The sequence below is a fragment of the Ovis canadensis genome, chromosome 8 (genome assembly GCF_042477335.2).
Source record: "Ovis canadensis isolate MfBH-ARS-UI-01 breed Bighorn chromosome 8, ARS-UI_OviCan_v2, whole genome shotgun sequence".
Taxonomy (NCBI): domain Eukaryota; kingdom Metazoa; phylum Chordata; class Mammalia; order Artiodactyla; family Bovidae; genus Ovis; species Ovis canadensis.
The window spans coordinates 78142798-78167254 of NC_091252.1; the positions used below are offsets into that span (position 1 = coordinate 78142798).

Consider the following 24457-nt stretch of genomic DNA (forward strand, 5'->3'; position numbering starts at 1 on the left):
ACCTGAGCCACTAACTCTGCTTCTGGGAGACTGATAGAGGCCTCTCAAAATACATTCGCTGTGTTAAACTGGGAGCTTGGTTCTACATGTTTCAATGAGGCCCCAGTGTTGTTATCAGTGGTGGAAGAAAGAGCCCTGATGGGAGCACTGCCTCGGCTCCACGTAGCCTATAGTGCAAATGAGAGCTGGGCAACATTCAGTAGGATTTTTCTGCAATGATGGTTATGAGATAAATAGTGGAAGAAACAGCTCTCCTAAGTCACTGCTTTTTGCTACAATTTAACCATGTTGAGAAGGCAGCCATTTCCTGAGATAGCAAAAGAGAAAGTGAACTTAAAATAGCCACCAAAACCATTTTAAGCCTGAATGATTTCTCTTCCTAGTGCAGCATCACTGATTTGGTATTCCCAAGAGCTACAGTTATTTTTCCAGATGATGGTACTTGAAGAGGAGGCCTTTGAGATTCCCAGGAAGGTCTCAGAGGTGGGTTTTTTGGGCAATATTTCCAGCAAAAGATTTTCATTTCTTCTTTGTTTCTTGGTGATGGCAGTGAGCGGCAGGTACTGGATAAGGAGTCCTGTTCAGAACAGTGTAGAGATTCTTATCCCACTTGCGGAGATGTGAAAAATCTCCAGGAGTGCTAGCCCATCCTTGCTAGGAACAATCTAATCCAGCCTCCGATGACTCTTTCCGAAAAGACAAGACAGCATCACCCCCAGGTGGCACTAGTGGTAAAGAACTCTCCTGCCAATGCAGGAGATGAAAGAGTCATGGGTTTGATCCCTGAGTCAGGAAGATCCCTTGGAGGAGGGCATGGCAACCCACTCCAGTATTCTTGCCAGGAGAATCCCATGGACAAAGGAGCCTGGTAGGCTACAGTCATAGGGTCGCAAATCAGACACTACTGAAGCGACTTAGCATGCATCCACCTGCCCAGCCCCTGGAGATTCTCTCTTTCTGGGAAGGGCAGTGTCCCTAGGCTAACTCTAGATAGGTCTAGGGGCCACAGCCTGTGAACTACCAGGAGATCCCTAGGTCTGACCTTGGCAAGTCACAGCCAGCTAAACCATCCTGCTCACCTCCCTGCCCCTTGGCTTCTGATCATCTCTCTTCTTTCAATATTTTATCTTCATACTGCTCTGAGCTGCCTCTTTTCTCATGCAGATTTCTACAGTGTTCTTCTCTTTCTAACATTTCCTGCATGCTTCCTGCAACTACAGGTCCACAGCAGGCCAATTTTCTCAACTCCACTATTTTTCCTTTCCCCTCTTAGCCTTCATTGAAAACTTGCACTGCCCTGAGGATTGTTGTTCAGTCACTCAGCCATGTCCAACCCTTTGTGACCCCATGGACTGCAGCACACCAGGCTTCCCTATCCTTTGCTACCTCCCAGAGTTTGCTCAAATTTGTATCCATTGAGTGGATGATGCCATCCATCCATCTCATTCTCTGTCGCCCCCCTTCTCTTCCTGCCTTCAGTCTTTCCCAGCATGAAGGTCTTTTCCAATGTGTCGGCTCCTTTGCATCAGGTGGCCAAAGTACCCTGAGAATTGCCTACCCCCAGACCTGAGAAACTTTCTCCAGGTAGAACCACTACAATCCTGTGTCCCAAGTTTGGCCAGCTGGGTCAGCAATGTCCTTGTTTCCCACTGCTCCCTCAGAATTGCAAGCTCTCTTCACTCAGACAAAGCCTCTCCTCCTTTACATGAAGCTCACACTGAGCACCCTGACTACCATGCCCACTCTAGACTCCAGTGCCTGCTGGGATTGCTGTTGTACATATTATCTCATTGTGACTATGTTTAACGCTGCACACACTGGGGTTCTGTCTTTGGTTTAGAAATAGAACTCTTTTATTTTTGATGTGGACAATTTTTAATGTCTTTATTGAATTTGCTACAGTGTTACGTCTGTTTTATGTTTTGTTTTTTTGGCTGAAAGGCATGTGGGATCTTAGCTTCCCAACCAGCAATCGAACCCACATTCCCTGCATTTGAAGGCGAAGTTTTAGCCCCTGGACAGCCAGGGAAGTCCCTAGAAATAAAATTTTTAATTCTTATGTGCAGGCACAGTATTTCATTGATCCCTCCCACCCCGCCAATACACACACCCTGTGTGTTCACCATCTTTGTGTTTACCTGCCCAACACCCTCGTGCCTACAAGCCATCCAGTCTCCTTTCCAATTCATGAAGTTTCTATTCAAATCTTATCTTTCTGATGAAACATCTTTAGGCATACCAGCCCAAAGTGATTTCTCATCCTGCAAAGCCATAGCATGTATGGCCCCTGCCAGGTGATTAAAAATAGCTTTGGCACTCCCTGATTCTATGAAACTTTCCACTGGATTCACTGCCCTTTCAAGTATCATGCTGTTACTGTTTGGTGCCAAACAAAAGGTTTTCATTGTTGTAGTCCATCCCGCTTATCACCACTGTGGGTATAAGAGTGAAGCCTACAAATGGCCAGCCAATACCTTGCATGCAAACAACATATTTTTAATCACCATCACACATCTGATGATTAGAAACAAAAAACTGATGCCAAAACTCATTTTCAATGATAATTTAATCACTCAGCTTACAGTTACAGATTTCTTTTATAATTGCAAAGTAGATGGCAAATTGTTTTTTTTAATGGCTTATAGTGACAAAATCTGCCTAGAATCATAAGATTTTACACAGGAAGGAACTTTACTTTCTATATCTTTTATTTTACAAAAAATTTTTCTGTATGTTATTTTATCTGTGAATATAATTTTAAATTAATAGTTTATTTTTCACTCATATTTTGTATCCAGTATGAGTCAGTAGAGAAGTTCTGTTCATTGTAGTTTTGCAGAAATTTTGGTTAATTGAGTCTCCATTTCAGTATACATTTCTACTATGAGGCAAAGAAATTGGCATTTTGGAGAGTCTTTTCCTGATGACTCCAAGTTCTAGCCCAGAAATGATATCTGTTGCTTCCCCCTGAACAAGCCATTTCTGGCCAGAAATGGTATGGACCTAACAGAAGTAGAATATATTAAGAAAAGGTGACAAGAATACACAGAAGAACTATACTAAAAGGATCTTCAGGACCCAGATAACCACAATGGTGTGATCACTCACCTAGAGCCAGACATCCTGGAATGTGAAGTCAAGTAGCCTTAGGAAGCATCACTACAAACACAGCTAATGGAGGTGACAGAATTCCAGCTGAGCTATTTCAAATCCTTAAAGATGATGCTGTGAAAGTGCTGCAGTCAATATGCTAGCAAATTTGGAAAACTCAGCAGTGGCCACAGGACTGGAAAAGGTCAGTTTTCATTCCAATCCCAAAGAAAGGCAATGCCAAAGAATGCTCAAACTACAGCATAATAATTGCACTCATCTCACACGCTAGTAAAGTAAAGCTCAAAATTCTCCAAGCCAGGTTTCAACAGTATGTGAACTGTGAACTTCCAGATGTTCAAGCTGGATTTAGAAAAGGCAAAGTTACCAGAGGTCAAATTGCCAGCATCTGTTGGATAATCAAAAAAGGAAAAGAGTTCCAGAAAAATATCTACTTTTGCTTTATTGACAATGCCAAAGCCTTTGACTGTGTGGATCACAACAAACTGTGGAAAATTCTTCAAGAGATGGGAATAACAGACCACCTTACTTGCCTCCTGAGAAATCTGCATGCAGGTCAAGAAGCAACAGTTAGAACTAGACATGAAACAACAGACTGGTTCCAAATCGGGAAAGGAATATGTCAAGGCTGTATACTGTCACCCTGCTTATTTAACTTATGTGCATCATGTGAAATGCTGAACTGGATGAAACACAAGCTGGAATTGACATTGCCAGGAGAAATATCAATGACCTCAGATATTCAGATAATATCACCCTTATGACAGAAATTGAAGAAGAACTAAAGAGCCTCTTGATGAAAGTGAAAGAGGAGAGTCAAGAAGCTTGCTTAAAACAACATTCAAAAAATGAAGATCATGGCAGCCAGTCCCATCACTTCATGGCAAATAGATGGGGAAACAATGGAAACAGTGAGAGACTTTATTTTATTTTAGGGGGCTCCAAAAATCACTGGAGATGGTGACTGCAGTTATGTAGTTAAAAGATACTTCCTCCTTCAAAGAAAAGATATGAGCAACCTAGACAACATATTAAAAGCAGAGACATTATTTTGCCAACAAAGGTCCATATAGTCAAAGCTATGACTTTTCCAGTAGTCTTGCATGGATGTGAGAGTTGAACTATAAAGAAAACTGAGTGCAGAAGAATTGATGGTTTTGAACTGTGGTGTTGGAGAAGACTCTTGAGAGTCCCTTGGACTGCAAGGAGATCCAACCAGTTAATCCTGAAGGAAATCAGTCCTGAATATTCATTGGAAGGACTGAAGCTGAAGTTTAAACTCCAATACTTTGGCCACCTGATGCGAAGAACTGACTCACTGAAAAAGGCCCTGATGCTGGGAAAGATTGAAGGCAAAAGGAGAAAGGGACAATAGTGGATGAGATGGCTGGATGGCATCACCAACTCTATGGGCATGAGTTTGAGCAAACTCTGAGAATTGGTGATGGATGTGGAAGCCTGGCATGTTGCAGTCCATGGGGTTGCAAAGAGTCAGACATGAACTGAGTGACTGAACTGAACTGAACAAGCCAGAACCATTAGCTAGAATCAATCTGTGACCTGCCCAACTAAAGGAGCCAGAAAGAAAGGAGTTACTCCTTCCCATGTGCTGCTGTTGCTGCTGCTAAGTCGCTTCAGTCATGTCTGACTCTGTGCGACCCCATAGACAGCAGCCCACCAAGCTCCCCAGTCCCTGGGATTCTCCAGGCAAGAACACTGGAGTGGGTTGCCATTTCCTTCTCCAATACATGAAAGTGAAAAGTGAAAGTGAAGTCTCTCAGCCATGTCTTACTCTTAGTGACCCCATGGAATGCAGCCCACCAGGCTCCTCTGTCCATGGGATTTTTAATGAACAGCAACAATAATTACCATATCTATAGCTAATCTTAAGTCATTTGTATTATATTTATGCCATATTATTATAATATTACAAGAGAAACTGGAAGGCATTAAAATGAGCATGTATTTTGGAGTCAGAAAAGCCTAGGTTCTAAACTCTATTCTGCCATTCATTAGCTGAACTTCGAATCACCAGGGCCAACATACTTGACCTCTCTGAACTTCAATTATTGTTGTTGATTCTTGGTTGCTAAATCATGTCCAACTCTTTGTGACTCCATGGGCTGTAGCCCTTCCAGGCTCCTCTGTCCATGGGATTTCCCAGGCAAGAAGACAAGAGTGGGTTGCCATTTCCTTCTCCAGAGGATCTCCCTAACCCAGGGATCAAACTGCATCTTTCACATTGTCAGGTGGACTCTTTACCACTGAGCCACCTGGGAAGCCCAATATATTAACTTCTAAGATTTAACCCGGCTGCCTTGAGGATTCAATGAGAGAGAATGTTTTTTGAACAATATAGAACAATTTCTAGCAAATAAGTAATCAGTATACCTTCTCTTGCCTTCTTTTTGTCCTTCCTTACTTCCCTTATGGCTATGGATTTGTTCTTTCCCTGGGTGTGAAAGGTTCAACCCATTCCCCTCACCTGCAGATAAACATGTTCACATCAATGCTCTAACAAGCTGTGTTTTCATCAATACTTCCACCACCATACATACACTTCCAGGACTGTGTTAGGTAATTTTCTCTTGATCTGATCCAGCTGTTGGATCAATACCTTTAAACAATTTATGAACAGCTCCTCACCCCAGCCTCTCTAAAATTTTATTAATTTTTCAAGACCATATTGTTTCTCACCACATCAATTGTAAGACCTTCAGAGCTAAGAGCATTTTCAAACTTTCTATCACTTACAGAGTCAAGCATTTTCCTTTGTCTGACCCATCAGATGATTTGTCTTACAATATCAGATGTAAAGTGGTTCATTGGTGACAGCCATGTGTACTAGTGTTCTGAGGCTGCCAGAGGAATGGCCACCAGTTAGATGGGTGAAAAAATGAAATTTATTTTCTCACAATTCTGCAAACTAGAAGTCCAAGATGAAGTGTTTGCTGGGTTAGTTCCTTCCAGGTCCCTGAAAGAATCTGTTCCATGCCTCTCACCTTTCTTCTGGTAAAGGGCTTATAGAAACATCTCCCTGGTCTCTGCCTTCATCTTCACATGTTCTCTGTGTGTGTGCACCTGTGGCCAAGGTCTGCTCTCCATAAAGATACTAGTCATGCTGGGTTATGTCCCACCGTAATAAAGTGATTTTAACTAATCACCCCTGCAGTGGCGTTCTCTGAATACATTCACATTCTGAGAAAATAAGGAGTTAGGACTTCAACATATGAATTTGAAGGGGACACAGTCCATAGCATATAGGTTACTATGATCAAGGTGAATACTTCATAATTTTACAGATGGAACAGCATGACATCAATATTTGTGCCCTGTTCAAGTGTAATTTTCAAATGACAAAAACTTGATATTGATAGTGAACGTCTATCAGAGATTAATTTACTTATTTCATGAAAGAACTTGCAGAATGGTAAAACTTATTCCAAGAGCATCTGAGGAACAGAAGTTGGTATCATACTCAGCAAAGATAAGCCAAAATGAGTTTGCTAAGTTACAGACAAAACTGGAAAATGATCTCTAGACAATAGACTCATAACCTTTGAGATTATCTTTTCTACAAGACATAAATTATTTACATACATCTAGGCTGGACAAAAGTCAGAAACTGACATGTAACTTTACAGAGTCTGCTCTATTCAGTAGTCTACAGCAGGTCAAAGTTGCATGTTGTTATATAATTAAATATTAATTAGGTTGGAGAAATATGATATTGAAAGGACCTGTAGCCATCCTTTTCCCTTCTTTCCATGTTTTGGTTGTGCTTTCAGAGTTCAGTTCAGTTCAGTCGCTCAGTCATGTCTGACTCTTTGCGACCTCATGAATCGCAGGCCTCGGTGTCTATCACCAGCTCCCGGAGTTCACTCAGACTCATATCCATCGAGTCAGTGATGCCATCCAGCCATCTCATCCTCGGTCGTCCCCTTCTCCTCCTGCCCCCAATCCCTCCCAGCATCAGAGTCTTTCCCAGTGAGTCAACTCTTCACATGAGGTGGCCAAAGTACTGGAGTTTCAGCTTTAGCATCATTCCTTCCAAAGAAATCCCAGGGCTGATCTCCTTCAGAATGGACTGGTTGGGTCTCCTTGTAGTCCAAGGGATTCTCAAGAGTCTTCTCCAACACCACAGTTCAAAAGCATCAATTCTTTGGTGCTCAGCCTTCTTCACAGTCCAACTCTCACATCCATCCATGACCACAGGAAAAACCATAGCCTTGACTAAATGGACCTTAGTCGGCAAAGTAATGTCTCTGCTTTTGAATATGCTGTCTAGGTTGGCCATAACTTTTCTTCGAAGGAGTAAGCGTCTTTTAATTTCATGGCTGCAGTCACCATCTGGAGTGATTTTGGAGCCCCCCAAAATAAAGTCTGACACTGTTTCCACTGTTTCCCCATCTATTTCCCATGAAGTGATGGGACTGGATGCCGTGATCTTCGTTTTCTGAATGTTGAGCTTTAAGCCAACTTTAAGTGCTCCCTAAATAATCTCTAAAAATTGTACACAAAAAGCTGCTTTCATAATGTGTCTACCCAATTACTTTATAGATGTTAAACAAGAGGTATTATTTAACCATATAGACTTCTTTATGATGATCAAATGCAGAGCTAGTTACTAAGGTCATAAAATTAATTTTAGTCTTGAGATTTCATAAAGAATCCTGGACTGTGAATACATTTTGAAAGTCCATCATTTGATCTTCTATCTGGAAGCTAGAAAATCCAGCCCAAGAAATTCTCTCTGCTAGGTTTCACTTTCACTATTAATAAATACAGGTGAACTTCTCTCTCTTCAAGGTCTCTGATATCTGCTCAAGCACCAGACCTGCAAAGAAATGATTTTTCTTCCTACTTGTAATACAAGGACTCTCTTTGTCCACAACAGGTATCAGACCAGTTTCCTGGAAGAGCTTTATAGGTATATGTTCCACATGGATTAAAACTCTTGCTCTTTATTTATGTCTTATCACAAGTGCATTAAATAAGATGAATTCTCAAACTTGACACTCCAAGCGTGTCTTTGACTATGCAATCAATTCATGCAATTATATCCTAGTAAAAAAAGAGGCCAGATTCTTATTCAGTTCAGTTCAATCACTGTCATGTCCGACACTTTGTGACCCCGTGGACCGCAGCATGCCAAACTTCCCTGTCCATAATCAACTCCCGGAGCTTACTCAAACTCATGTCCATTGAGTCAGAGATGCCACCAAACCATCTCATCCTCTGTCAGCTCCTTCTTCTTCTGCCTTCAATCTTTCCCAGCATCAGGGCCTTTTCCAATGAGTCAGTTCTTCGCATCAGGTGGCCAAAGTATTGGAGCTTCAACTTTAGCATCAGTCCTTCCAATGAATATTCAGAACTGATTTCCTTCAGGATTGACTGGTTGGATCTCTTTGCAGTCCAAGGGACTCTCAAGAGTCTTCTCACCACAGTCACTAACACCACAGTTCAAAAGCATCAATTATTTGTTGCTCAGCTTTGTTTAGAGTCAAACTCTCACATCCATATATGACTACAGGAAAAACCATAGCTTTTCCTTTTGTTGGCAAAGTAATGTCTCTGCTTTTTAATATGCTGTCTAGGTTGGTCATATCTTTTCTTTGAAGGAGCAAGCATCTTTTAATTTCATGGCTGTAGTCACCATCTGCAGTGACTTTGGAGCCCCACAAAATAAAGTCTCTCACTGTTTCCATTGTTTCCCCATTTATTTGCCATGAAGTGATGGGACTGGATGCCATGATCTTCGTTTTTTGAATGTTGAGTTTTAAGCCAAGTTTTTCGCTCTCCTCTTTCACTTTCATCAAGAGGCTCTTTAGTTCTTCGCTTTCTTCCATAAAGGTAGTGTCATCTACATATCTGAGGTTATTGATATTTCTCCCGGCAATCTTGATTCCAGCTTGTGCTTCATCCAGCCCAGCATTTTGCATGATGTACTCTGCATATAAGTTAAATAAGCAGGCTGACAATATACAGCCTTGACAAACTCCTTTCCCGATTTGGAACCAGTCTGTTGTTCCATGTCTGGTTCTAACTGTTGCTTCTTGACATTCATATAGATTTCTCAGGAGGCAGGTCAGGTGGTCTAGTATTCCCATCTCTTTCAGAATTTTCCACAGTTTATTGTGATCCACACAGTCAAAGGGTTTGGCATTGTCAATAAAGCAGAAGTAGATGTTTTTCTGGAACTCTTGCTTTTTCAATGACCTAACAGATGTTGGCAATTTGATCTCTGATTCCTCTGTCTTTTCTAAATCCAGCTTGAATATCTGGAAGCTCATGGTTCACATACATTGAAGCCTCGCTTGGAGAATTTTGAGCATTACTTTGCTGGCATGTGAGATGAGAGCAGTTGTGTGGTAGTTTAAACATTCTTTGGTATTGCCTTTCTTTGGGATTGGAATGAAAACTGACCTTATTTATTCTTATTGATATCTGATTCTTATTGAACCTATGCCAACAATTATATTACCATAAAAAAGAAAGACATAGAAAAACTATCTAATTGTATATTAGAGGTCAGAAAGAGAGATCAGAAAGATCAGAAAGGGAGATCAGAAAGAGATAACATTTAAAGAACATTTTACTTCAAACTGCAGAAGTAACTTCTATTAAGTTGAGTCATTCAGAGAAATGGAGAAAGAGGAGAAAAGGCTTTCTGGAAAACCTAGGAAAATACAAAACATTAACGACAGTATCAATAATATTTCAACCTAAAAAACCAAATTCTGCATCTTTCTTCATCAATCCTAGTTCATTTTTTTTTTCCACTGGACCTTGGATCAGCAGTTGCTTTCATGAAATCATCTCATTCTGGTTTAAGAAAGAATTAATAGAAACCCTCAGTTACTCCCCAAATACAGTCAGAGTTGTCAACGAAAGGCAATTTGAAAGTCTACACTTTTAAAATACCACATTAAATATATTGGTTTGCTAGGATACCAGCACAAAGTACCACAGAGTGGGTGGCTTAAATGCTAGAAATGTATTTCTTTATGGTTCTGGAGGTTTGACATTCAAGATACAGGTATCAGTGGGACTGGTTTCCTTCTGAGGCCACTCTCCTTAGCTCATAGATGGCCATTTCTCCCTTTGTCTTTAAATGATCTTTCCTATATGTGTTTGTGTCTTAACCTTGTCTTCTTAGAAGGACACCAGTCATACTGAATTAGGGCCCACCTACATGGCCTTATGTGTGTGTGCATGCTAAGTTGCTTCAGTCGTGTCCAGCGCTTTAAGACCCTATGGACTGTATCCCTCCAGGCTCCTCTGTCCATGGAATTCTCCAAGCAAGACTACTGGAGTGGGTTGCCAGCCCTACTCCAGGGGATCTTCTCGACCCAGGGATCAAACCCACGTCTCTTTAGCATTAGCAAGCCAGCTCTTTAGCACCAGCGCCAGGTGGGAAGACCCCTACATGGCCTCAGTTTACCTTAATTATTTCTGTGAAGAACCTATCTCCAAGTACAGTTACATTTTGAAGTACTGGAGAGGATTTCAACATATGAATCTGGGGAAATACAATTTGTCCATGCTGCTGCTGCTAAGTCGCTTCAGTCATGTCCGACTCTGTGCAACCCCGTAGACGGCAGCCTACCAGGCTCCCCCATCCCTGGGATTCTCCAGGCAAGAATACTGGAGTGGGTTGCCATTTCCTTCTCCAATGCATGAAAGTGAAAAGTGAAAGTGAAGTCACTCAGTTATATCTGACTCTTAGCGGACCCCATGGACTGCAGCTTACCAGGCTCCTCTATCCATGGGATTTGCCAGGCAAGAGTACTGGAGTGGATTGCCATTGCCTTCTCCAAATTTGTCCATAATTTTAAGTATATCTGGATTAGCCTTTTCCAAGAAATCCTCAGGTTGTCCTTTGTTAACAATCAAATTCATAACTTCTGGTAAGCCTGAGAGGAAAGTAGAAGCAAGTTGCTGATGTTAAGACTGAATGGCTGCTAATTCATTGTGTCTGTGTGTCAAGTAGCTTCAGTTCAGCTCAGTTCAGTTCAGTCTCTCAGTCATGTCTGACTCTTTGCGACCCTGTGAATCGCAGCACACCAGGCCTCCCTGTCCATCACCAACTCCCAGAGTTCACTGAAACTCATGTCCATCGAGATGGTGATGCCATCCAGCCATCTCATCCTCTGTCGTCCCCTTCTCCTGCCCCCAGTCCCTCCCAGCATCAGGGTTTTTTCCAACGAGTCAACTCTTCACATGAGGTGGCCAAAGTACTGGAGTTTCAGCTTCAGCATCATTCCTTCCAATGAACATCCAGGACTGATCTCCTTTAGGATGGACTGGTTGGATCTCTTTGCAGTTCAAGGGATTCTCAAGAGTCTTCTCCAACACCACAGTTCAAAAGCATCAATTCTTCAGCACTCAGCTTTCTTCAAAATCCAACTCTTACATCTGTACATGACCATTGGAAAAACCATAGCCTTGACTAGACGGACCTTTGTTGGCAAAGTAACATCTCTGCTTTCGAATATGCTATCTAGGTTGGTCATAACTTTTCTTCGAAGGAGTAAGTGTCTTTTAATTTCATGGCTGCAGTCACCATCTGCAGTGATTCAGTCATGTCCAACTCTTTGTGACACTATGGACTATAAATTGCCAGTATCCTCTGTCCATGGGATTCTCCAGGCAAGAATACTGAAGTAGGTTGCTAGGCCCTCTTCCGAGGGATCTTCCTGCCCCAGGGAACAAGCCTGTGTCTTCTGGGTGTCCTTCATTGGCAGAAAGTTTCTTTACTATGAGCGCCACGTCATAGTTATCAACAATATCATAGAGAAGAGTAAAATTCTCCATTGAAGTCAATAAGATACCTATTCTTTTTAAAAGAGTAGATTCATGTTTCCATTAAGGATAAGAACATAATACAGGCTGACATGTTTCTAGAGCTTCTAAGCACATCTTATAAAGTGTATAACCAATTAAATATATTTATATTAATGTTTTTTGTACAAAATTAGCCTACAGAAAGCTTCCTTATTTAACAACTTTACTCATGAAACTCATTCAGTGATGCTGAGCTAATTAAGAAAAAAATAAAACATTCCAAAGTTTTCCAATTATCACTGTCTCCAATAGGGAATGATTTATTAGCTGTGCACAAGCTATATTCCTACATACAGAAAGATATGTGGACTATTTAGTTGAGTCTAGCCTAATGGTCCAATAACCTCTAGACTCCAGGCCTGGATGTAGAAAGACACAATACCCAAACAATAAGTTGTATATACAAGTTGCCCTACTGTTTATACAGTCACAACCAGTTGATCTGATAACTGTTATCTTTGATCCTGCCATAGAAAGATATAGTCCTAACCCTGATATAGACAAATATCACTGACTCACTCACATAGCCAAGATTCAGAAACCAAAAAAAAAAAAAGGAAGAAAAAGAAGGAAAAAAAGACAAAATATGGGGAAAAAAAGATTCAACTAAGGAAAGGTTTTAAGGCCACTTAGAATTCACTCTGGGAAGCAAAAGCAGTGTGCCTGGGTAGGTCCTAATCAAAATAAATAGCTAGTCAAACAAAGATATATGCTTCTAGAGGGCTGGGTAATTTTTAGTTAGATACTTCTCTAAATAACAGCCTTCTTTTACCTTAATTTCCATATATTTGACTTTTTTTTTTTTCTTAATAGCTCCATGAGAGGTATTTGTTTTTAGGATGGACTTCAACCAGAAAGTGAAAATAGCAGAATTTCCCTGGCCTTCACATCATTATCTTATGAATTAGACTATAACAAAAAGTTACAAAAGAAAGAATATCTCAATTTGCAGGACCATGCAAACTGAAAAAGATTTCATTTTCTAGATCATAGAAAATCTGCAGCAGTGAGTTGACATGTGCTACAGGGCACTGGTGAACACAAATCTAAGGCTTTCATTAATTAGGAAACCACTTAGGTTAAATATTGAGAATTTATAGAAGCACAAATTGCCAATATCCTTCAGATCATAGTAAAGCAAGAGAATTCCAGAGAAACATCTACTTCTGCTTCACTAACTATGCTAAAACCTTTGTGTGGATCACAACAAACTGGAAAATTCTTCAAGAGATGGGAATGCTAGACCACCCTACCTGCCTCCTGCAAAACCTGTATACAAGTCAAGAAGAAATAGAAGCAGACATGGAAACGGACCAATTCAAAATTGAGAAAGGAGTATGTCAAGGCTGTATATTGTCACCCTGCTTATTTAATTTATATTTGGAGTACAACATGAGAAATGCCAAGCTAGATGAAGCACAAGCTGGAATCAAGATTGCCAGAAGAAATATCAATAACCTAAGATATGCAGATGACGCCACCCTAATGGCAGAAAGCAAAGAGGAATTAAAGAGCTTCTTGATGAAGATGAAAGAGGAGAGTGAAAAAGCTTGCTTAAAACTCAACATTCAAAAAACTACAATCATGGCATCCAGTCCAATCACTTCATGGCAAATAGATGGGGAAACAATGGAAACAGTGAGAAGCTTTATTTTCTTGGGCTCCAAAACCACTGCAGATGGTGACTGCACCGTCAAATTAAAAGATGCTTGCTCCTTGGAAGAAAGGCTATAACCAACTTAGACAACATATTAAAAAGCAGAGACATTACTTTGCCAACAAAGGTCCATATAGTCAAAGCTATGATTTTCCAGTAGTCATGTATAGATGTGAGAATTGGACCGTAAAGAAGGCTGAGCAACAAAGAATTGATGCTTTTGAACTGTGGTGTTGGAAAAGACTCCAGAGATTCCCTTGGACTGCAAGGATATCCAACCAGTCCATCCTAAAGGAAATCAATCCTGAATATTCATTGGAAGGACTGATGCTGAAGCTGAAGCTCCAATACTTTGGCCACCTGATGTGAAGAGACAACTCATTAGAAAATATTCTGATGCTGGAAAGATTTAGGGCAGGAGGAGAAGGGGACAACAGAGGATGAGATGGTTGGATGACATCACCGACTCAATGGACATCAGCTTGAGCAAGCTTCCTGGAGTTGGTGAAGGACAGGTAAGCCTGATGTGCTGTAGTCCATGGGGTCACAAAGAGCCTGACATGACTTAGCAACGGAACAACAACAGGGTAGGAAAGGGGTTCCCAGGACAGAGACACTTTCATTATAATTTTTTCAATTTTTATTTTTACCACAGAAGTATTTGTTCAAAAGCACTATTAACTGGAAACACGAAGAAGTAACACAAGTCTGTAGGAGATGTTAAGATAGAATCAGGAGAGGAATACCAAGACTCCTGCTTGCCTTCCCACCTTGGCCTTTAGACTTCTGTGATCCCTAAGAAGCTCCTCGGATCCCCCAGAACTCTATGGAGCATGTTGGAATATCATTTATGAAGCCCTTTCTACTTAGTTTATGGATAAAATAATAGTCAAAAAGAAGTTTCCTTGACTAGGAAATGTTCTTCTCCAAGTTCACAGAGATCAGGGACAGAATTTGGACCAGACCACCCAACTTCTATATATGCCCTGGTAGCTCAGTGGTAAAGAGTCTGCTTGCAGTGTGGGAGACCCAAGTTCGAACCCTGGGTCGGGAATATCCCCTGGAGAAGGTAATGGCAGCCGACTCCAGTATTCTTGCCTGTGAAATCCCATGGACAGAGGAGCCTGGTGGGTTACAGTTCATGGGGTCGCAAGAGTCAGAAATGACTGGGCAACCATTATTTACTTACCCAACTTCTTCCTCTCCAAGGACTCTCTGGTTCTCTATGCCATCTCTCTGAAATATTGCTCTTTGTCTGTGCACTGCCCACTCATTGATCTTCTTTTCATAGTAACTCTGCAAATGCAAAAGAGTATCATATTTGCTTTCAAATCTACTAAATGTTATCATTTTTGTAATCTTGCAAAGGGACTTGCAAATTCAACACCAAGATCAATGCATCTAACATTTTCATGTTATCTAGTAAATGAAAAGAAAAAAAGGCAAGATGGCTTGGAGCTGATAATTACAGTATGCTTGGATAACATCTGCTTCCTAAAACATTTTGTATAATTTTCATTTTTGTGCATGAACATATTGATGGAAGATCTGTGAGTTTTTTCTAGAGTTTCAAAGGTCATTTTCAAATCTTTGAATTTTCTTTGTCATTTTATCACTTCCTGCTCCTAGATGAGGTTCTGTATTTCCTGTTGTGTCCTTATGTTTCCAGGGCAGATTTTCATTGTTCTTTTCATCGTTTTTCAATTTAATAAACTGTTTTATGATTTAGACCCAAATAATGGGCTTTTGTGGAGGAATGCTCTGGTTTAGAAAGAGAGAAGGAAGGAGGGGGTGTGAAGTAGAGGAATAAGCTCAAGCACACTGGGATTGCCTTTTAAAATCCTACACAGATTTTTCCCCTCATTCAGATAACTTGCTGACCTTATCCTATGCTACATCTGATTGCAATTACTTCAGTTTGTTAAGCTGACCAATTTTAGAAACTTGGACAATGTACTTCGTTGCAATCAGATCTGCGTTAAAACCCAGAAATGAAGGATAAATTGGTTATTGCCACTGAAGTTGTTATGGTGAATTTTTTCCAAAAGAAATACACTCATGTCAGCAGCCCTGAACTTTCATTTCTCCAAACTTTTGACATGTCTTCTGCAAATAAGCCTAGTATCTTCTACATAATAGGCTTCCCTGGTGGCTCGGTGGTAAAGAATCCATCTGCAATGCAGGAGACTCAGGTTTGATCCCTGGTTTGGGAAGATCCCTTGGAGGTGGGCATGGCAACCCACCTTGCCTGGAGAATCCCATAGAGGAGCCAGGGGGCTATAGTCCACAGGGTTGCAGAGTGTTGGATATGACCAAAGTGACTTAGCACATCTTCTACATAATCTGCAATTTCATGAAACTCAGTTGCAAGCTGTTACAGTAGGTTTTCATAACTCTTCACTTCTCCTTTGTAATTTTATAATTATTGTCAAAACATTTTAGGTAAAAAACACACAGAAAGGAAAAAGTGAGGGGAGAGTCATACCACAAAATTTTCAGCATTAGAATATAGATTCTCTTTGTTCACTAATATATTTCAATTTCTCTTTCTATCAGTCTGCCATTCCCATGGGTGGATTTAGCAACCTCTTAACACAATGTGATTTAAGGCGTACAAAAGAAGGTATCTCTGATTTTTAAAAATTCACTTCCCAAATTGCCTTAGCATGCAAAATCCCCACCTTTTCCCTCTAGAGATCTGGATGCAGAAATCTCAGTGAAAATGCAGGTGCGGCCCCAGACTCTTATCTAGGATCTGCACCGAAGGCTTTGTAATTTCCCAAGATGGCAAAGCCCTAATGGGATGAGATGGGGCTTCAGGAGGGTAAAGTGAATCACAGAAAATGGCAGCTAATCACACTCCTGGAATCATGAAGTTCTATGCATTTTTGTTGGCAGAGAAGACCAGGCCTAGATAAAGGACTTTTACAGGGCCACCAACAGGTGCCAGGTAATGAGAAAGCCAGCTACTTCCCAAGGGGGCATGCATGCATGTTCAGTCACTTCAGTTGTATCTGACTCTTTTGTGACCCTGTGGACTGTAGCCCTCCAGGATCCTCTGTCCATGGGAATCTCCAGGTAAGAATACTGGAGTAGGTTGCCATGCCCTCCTCCAAGGGATCTTCCTAACCCAGGAATCAAACCCACATCTCCTGCAGCTCCAGCACTGCAGGCAGTTTCTTTGCCACTGAACCAAAAGGGAAATCCATAAAATGGAGTAACTTCTTATATTTCTGTTTGGGTTGTAAAGTCAACATGCAGGCATAAAGCAACTTATTTACAGTTAATATGTCAAACTCCCTTTTTTTTTTTCATTTATTTTTTTTATAATTGTTTATAGCCATCCAGCTAAAGACTACATTTCCCAGCTTTCCTTGCAACTAAATGTGGTCGCGTGACTAGGAGTACTGCCAATGGGAGCTGAGCTAAATCGGTGTGTACAATTTCCAAAACATTGCATTAAAAAAGAAGATATATGGAATTTCCCTGGTGGTTCAGTAGCTAGAAATTGGTGCTTTCACTGCTGGGCCCAGCTGCTCACAGCACAGCAAAAAAAAAAGAAAGAAAGAAAGAAAAAATCAAAAAGAATAGTGGATATGCTCTCCACTGTGCTGGCTTGAAGGATGAGCACAGCACAAGATGGAAGCCACATGGTGAGGATAATAGAGCAAAAAGAATGAACACGGGCCCTGATGAATTCTAACAGCAAGCCACCCACATTTAAACAAGCACGACAAGCTAACTCTTCTCTTATGACTTATCTTTCTTAGAAACAAGGATATCTGTATAGAAAATCAGCACTAGGCCCCCAAGAACTTAGGATTTTGAGAGACCCTAAAGTGAAAAAAAATGGCAAATATGTATTTCCAGATTCCACTGAAAAGACATCAACTGAGACTGACTCTTTTCCCTCCCTTCACTTCCCTTTTAGTTTAAGAAAAACTGAATTCTCATCACTTCTCTCTCTTACTTGCTCATCGGTACAATTTTAAAAATTGAGACACCTTGGATAAATCATACATTTTTTATTAAATTCATTCTTTGTAAGAATTTGCCATGACTCATGTATGATAGTTCCAAAGACTTATGTGACCAACTCATGTCAGTTTTTCCACTGCATGATCTTCCCTTTTTGCTGAATATCTGTCAGAACACATCTGTGCTGTGTGTACAAAATTTCACCTATTGAGAGCCCTACATTTGTCAGAATCAAGTTTGCCTCATTCTTCAAACAGTGTTAATTCGATTTAAAAATATTTTTCTCATTAAGTTATTCCAAGGGTCTTTTTTATTCTATCTCTTGATTTAGTCTATCCTAGATCTACTTTTTGAATTAGAATTTTACCGATGGAAAGGTGGAAGGCTCAATAAAATCTAGCTATAATTTCCCACCTCCTGTCAAACTCCATGTCATGTATCAAAAGGAGGAGGGAAGGTATTGCTTTCTTCAGATAGCACGAGACAAACAGTAGAGATCCAATCCATTTGGAAAACATCTTCCCCACATCTTTTATCTGTAGGTGAATGTCCTGTATAGTGGGTTTCTCAATGCATCCTAGACACGTTGTATTTATATACAAATCCTGGAAAATTATGTATGTATCCCTGAGGAAAGTTTCATGGAAACATCTACTCTTCATCACTTTAGGACTATCGGAGTCTCTGTAACATACCCCTTCCTATAAAGATCTTTGGGATACCCAATAGAGTCAGTCATCATAAGGCAAGATAGTCCCATCTCTGCTCTATATGGGAGACAAGTTAGTATCATTGTTACCACTTTAAAAGCCTTCAGCAGGTTAATGTGCTATTAGTAGTATAACTCATCACCAACATATATTTATTGGTTTCCAGCTAGAAGAATTGATTTCCAACTAGAAGAATTGATTTCCAACTAGAAGACACTGGAGCTGAAGCTCCAATACTTTGGCTACCTGATGCAAATAGCCAACTCATTGGAAAGATCCTGATACTGGAAAAGATTGAAAGCAGAAGAAGGGGGTGACAGAGGATGAAATGGTTGGATGGCATCACCAATTCAATGGACATGAATTTGAGCAAACACTGGGAGATGGGAAAGGACAGGGAAACCTGGCATACTGCAGTCCATGGGGTCACAAAGAGTCAGACATGACTGAGCAGCTGAAGAACAACAATCTAGAAGAAAGTCTCTGCCCTTCATAGGTGATACAAGTAAAGGTATTATTTCTGCCCCTAAGGAGCTATCAATCCAGTTTCAGAAACTTGTGGGATTCCCTAGCTTTTCCCTAAAAGCTTTTAGGAGAACAAAGTCATGGCCCCCAGGTACTAACTCATAAAATAGTGTCCCTAAGAAAGGCTTAAAACTCAACATTAAGAAAACTAAGATCATGATATCCTGTCCCATCACTTCTTGGCAAATAGATGGGGAAACAATGGAAACAGTGAGAGGCTTTATTTTGGGGAGCTACAAAATCACTGCACATGGTGACTGCAGCCATGAAATTTAAAGATGCTTGCTCCTTGGAAAAAAAAGATGAACAACCCAGACAGCAGAGACATTACTTTGCCAACAAAGGTCCAGTCTAGTCAAAGCTACGGTTTTTCCAGTAGTCATGTATGGATGTGAGAGTTGGACTATAAAGAAAGCTGAGTGCTGAAGAATTGATGTTTTTTAATTGTGGTGTTGGAGAAGACTCTTGAGATTCCCTTGGACTGTAAGGATATCCAACCAGTCCATCCTAAAGGAAACCAGTCTTGAATATTCATTGGAAGAACTGATGCTGAAGCTGAAATTCCAATACTTTGGCCACCTGATGTGAAGAACTGACTCATTGGAAAAGGCCCTGATGCTGGCAAAGATTGAGGGCAGAAGGAGAAGGGGATGACAGAGGATGAGATGGTTGGATGGCATCACTGACTCTATGGACATGAGTTGAGTAACCTCCAGGAGTTGGTGATGGACAGGGAAGCCTGGCATGTTGCAGTCCATAGGGTCGCAAAGAGTCAGATATAGGACTGAGCAACTGAACTGAAGAAAGGTTACACTACCTTGGCCTATTCAAATTCCTTGTGCTTGTCATCATATCATTGGCTTTTGAATAGACTTTTTAATCTTCAGTGAATTTAGTACTTCTTAGGGGCTACATCTTTTAAATTCCAGTGGTCCTCAATTCCCAGCTTATTGTTATAAACACAAAGTACATCAATGACTGAATGAGTTAAAGAGTAAATGAATAAACTTTCAATATGTCATTCATAGAGTTGACAAAATGATCTAATTCATCTTCAGGTTAAGATCCAGGACATTATGACCCAATGAAAGAGGAATGAAAGGACCCCTGTTTGCACTTTTTGTTGTTTAGTCAGTCGGTTGTGTCCAGCTTGTGGACTATAGCCCACTGGGCTCTTCTGTCTATGGGATTTCCCAGGCAAGAATACTGGAGTGGATTGACATTTCCTTCTCCAGGGGATCTTCCCGACCCAGGCATCAAACTAGCATCTCCTGCATTGGTAGGCAGATTCTTTATTGTCAGATATTCTTTTAGATGCTAGGAATACAGTGATGAAGCTAAGAATTTGTCCTAACGAAGCTTACATTCTGAGGAAAGAATTTCTCTATAGTAAATGAATCATCCAGTGAGGAAGAAAGATTACAACCATGTCAATGTGGGCTTACTGGTAAACAGAACTTGTTTACTCAAGCTTTATAAAATCAACAATAAAATGGTTTCAGCCTCACAAGCGAATAAAGCAAAATGTATTACCCCTTGAAAAGCAGAAATGAAAAGTTACCACAATTCTCTTTTACCTTATCGGTTCATCAATAAGGGGGACATTTTAAAAATAAACTAAAATAAAATGTTTAATTTTCAGAAAGAAATAACTTAACTATGCTTTGCCTAAAGTTTTATTCTGTGCTTTAAGCCCACGTTTCTTTATGTGCTATCTGTCCTTAATTCCTCTGTCTCTTTTAGCAATCTTTACCAATGCATTAATTTCTTCACTAAAATTCTTATGAGGAGGAAAATACTGACAAGTTGCCCAATTTTTAAAAAGTACTGCATCTTATATAATCTGATGAATTAAATACAATTAATTTAAAGAAGTTTAACTGTCCTTATCTTCCTCTCCATGACTCTCCAGCCCTACCCCTTCCCCTACTTCCCCACCCCCACCCCACCTTGGAATAAGCTGAAGGTTAGCTATGAATGAGATGAATGTTTCTTTGTTTCTAAAATTTAAATTTCTAAGTTGTTATAATTGAATCACTCTCTGGCAGCTACCTTTTATCACAAGCCATAGGTCAAGATGGAGAGTAGAAATCCATCCTTCACTAACTTGAAAAATTTGAACTTAAAATGTTACTGCTTATTATTCATTATGAAAGTGAAAGTGAAGTCGCTCAGTCGTGTCTGACTCTTCACGACCCCATGGATTGTAGCCTACCAGGCTCCTCCGTGCATGGGATTTTCCAGGCAAGAGTACTGGAGTGGGTTGCTGTTTTCTTCTCCAGGAGATCTTCCCAACCCAGGGATCGAATAATAATTGCTAAATATTGATTTAGACTAGATATAGCTTCCTCCATATATGAAATATATGGGCTCAATTCATTTCGGAAATATTGCATTTCTATGATGTCAGGCCACATCAGGAATTTTGCAGCCTTTCTGCGGAAAATAATATACTAAAGATATATATGTGTCAGTCATATTTTATTCATTTTTACCCTTTTCCATCTTAATGATTAAAACATTTTAAAGCAATTGTTTCTGAATTCCCTTCCAGACTACCCACCCAAGACTAAATTCGTTTTCCCAGTACAGAAGTGGTACCCAGACCACTAAGGTACCATCAAGGATGGATAGAACATGGAAACATCTCACCAGAGCAGCAAGAACTCCATAGATTTGGAAAGGAAGAAAGGGATGAAAGGGTAAAGGGAAGGACCAGAAAGAAGTCTGGCATCTGTGGTGGAGCTGACCACATACTCACAATCTCATTTCTCTTGCTGGGTTCAGAAGTACCCCACACTTGCCATCTCCCTTGCACTTGGAATTGAACAACAGACTACATTCTGAGGGGATGGGATGAGATGGGGAGGTGGCATTCTCCCTTCAGGCTTGACCCACAAAACTCCCCAAGTAAGACTGCACACTCCCCTTCTCTTTTCTGTCAAGCCTGCCAGCTGCAGAGGATTAGGGAAGCTCTCACAGGGGAAGTTAGGTGATGATGAAGTCACTTGAGGGAGCGAGGGCAGCAGAGCATCCATATTGGATGTGTGATGTGGGTAAGAAATACATCTTCTCTGGGTTAACACACTGAGATATTCAGTTATCTCTTACAGTAATACAGTACCCTGACTAATATAGCCCCTAAAGAAATGGATTGGTGATGGACTCCATGCCTTCTTCTAGTCCTGTGAAGTGGTGGATCCTCATCAAGACTCTGTTAGGTCATCTCTAAGGAGAAAAGCAATACTTCTAGAAGGTTCTCCAAGTCCATGGTAAAGGGGTACATCCTGTCATTTATACACTGTAAAACTTCAGAGGGAGGACTTTATTATTCAACACAGGAATGTCTTATTCTCTGATACTGTATTGACGGCAAATGATCTCTTTATTCCTTTGGGGCAAAGCGAGAATCCTGGGGCAGTAACGATAGATTTTGTTGACATATGAAGCAATTTTGGCAAACCTAGCCAGCATTTTGGTTGTGATTTATATCTAGCCAGGGAGAAATGACATCTGGGCTGTCTGATTTATTCACTAGCAAAATGCTGGCTGAACCTAAAATAAGAAAATAGAGATTTATGTAACAGATTGCAGTGCCTTAATTTAAGAATGGCTAGGAAACCAGCAGACACTCCATGGCTCGACTCTGCTTGGAATCACATGCTGCAAGTTAATACCTTTCTCAAAGCATGAAATCACATGTTGAGAGTCAGGGCATTATTTCTTCACCTGAACATTTTCAAAATGACTATTTCATATCCAAATAAGTCCTGGCATTAAATGAACTTTCGACTGCCATGAAAAAGCAAAGAGTTCTTGTGGAATTTAGCACACTGCTCTGGTCTATTGTGGGCTTCCCAAGTGGTTCTGTGGTAAGGAATCTGCCTGCCAATGAAGGACTCAGGTTCAGTCCCTGGGTTGGGAAGATCCCCTGGTGAAGGAAATGGCAACCCATCCCAGAATTCTTGCCTGAAAAATCCTAGGACACAGGAGTCTGGCAGGCTACAGTCCATGGGGTCGCAAAGAGTCAGACAGGACTGAGCAACTGAGCATGCACACATGGTCTATTGTGCCTCAGCTTGGAAACCCACAAGTGACTTTGCATTCATCTCCATGCCAGGAGAACTCAGGAAATACTGCGACTTGAGAGTATGAATTCTGTCCCTTCTATTAAGAAGTCAATGTCATAATTGTTTTCTTTCAAAACCCAACAAAGTTTTCCTGGAACACACTCAATGCTGTGAAGTCCAAAATGCAATTTCTCCCTGGTCTCAGCGCCCACACTAGATGCCATTCTCCCAAAGCACCCATTTCTTCTCATCTTGGGCACACTGAGTCACGCCACAGAGTCCTGCTTCTTGCTTCCTGCTTTGCCGAGGCTGTGAGAGATCTCAGCACTGACACGCAGTCCCCTCTCGAGAGCCAGAGGACTCCTTGGCAGGACTGTGATGTGCTAACCTTATTCTAACTCCTCCCTGCATGTCTCCCCTTTCTCAGTCATGCATTAGTCGATCAAGCAATACGCTTATCATGTTGGCTGGATGAAATTCCGAATGAGGCTGGGAGATTCACAGAGAGAGTGAAAGAAATGGCAGAAGACAGAAGAATAATGAAATGAGAAGGAAAGTAGAAAGGGATAGGAGAGAGGAAAAGAGGGAAGGATACAGTCCATATATCCATCAGTGGTCAGCAGATAAGAAAGTTGAGTCCCTCATCAAAGGATCATTAGACAGGAGTATTTACCTTTTTTCCTTTAAAGAAAATTTTACTTTACCTACTTTCTTTAAAGGCTGTTGCTATTGCTCCCTTGTTCTTTCAGATTCCCCACACAGTGAAGAGACTGCACAGAAGAATCCCTCCTGCCATATGGAATTTTGTCAGCTCATCATGCCTTCCTTAAAGCCAAGGTTTGGGAAGAATCGCTGTTGTCACAGTTGAGGATGAGATTTTTATCCGCAGCAAGGCTGAGGATGCTAGATTATACAACTTCTTCCAGGAATATCTGTCTGTGTAACTACAGGAAAAATTTTTCGTCAGCCAAAGGAATGGATCTGTAGTGGATCTAAAATTTGGTCTGCAAAACTAGAGTGCAAGAAATATCACATTTATTTCTTGTCTTCCTTGGCTTCACGTGCACTTTTCTCTGAGATGGCGAGAAATCCAATCCCTGTCAGCACTGGGGCTTTAGTTACACCTCCCCAGTCATGCAAAATTCCCTGTCATCATATGGATTTGACAATGTTAGGAGAAGGCCCTGGTCTTCTGTCCCACGTGGTCATCACTGCTGTGCTTGCTTCCCAACCCCAAGATGCACCCCAGAGGTGCGGAATTCCTCAGCTTCAAGCCAAGCCTAGGCTCCCAGGAGCTCGGGTGTTATATCTTCCCATGCCACCCCCACACCACAGAGAAATCTCCTTTTGGGGGCTCTGTGAATAAGTGTGCAATAGAGAGAAGTGTCTGGCACATTCCCCAGTTTCCTTTCCTCCTTTGAGCCTTGTCAGTTCTTCCTTTTGAACTCCAAGCAGTACAATTCATCTGCCCACTCCTCTTCCAGAAGCATCCAGTGTCGCCAGCCTGAGTTTTCACAACGGAGCACTAAGCATCAAAGAAGAAGAACTGCCTTCTCTGC

General features: G+C 41.0%; 1 long non-coding RNA gene across 6 annotated transcripts in view; it reads left to right on the forward strand.

The window, feature by feature from the left end:
* LOC138444911 (uncharacterized) overlaps positions 1-23948 on the forward strand; it is a 41090-nt gene extending 17142 nt beyond the window's left edge. For 2 of the 6 annotated variants that reach the window (XR_011258650.1, XR_011258647.1), the window contains 3 exons: positions 384-483; positions 16956-17048; positions 18470-20477. This is a non-coding gene — a long non-coding RNA (uncharacterized lncRNA). Of the gene's footprint in view, positions 1-383; positions 484-12771; positions 12880-16955; positions 17049-18469; positions 20478-23647 lie in introns of those variants that run through there. The other 4 variants (XR_011258649.1, XR_011258648.1, XR_011258652.1 and 1 more) reach the window with 3 other exon arrangements.
* Positions 23949-24457: the final 509 nt, after the last annotated feature.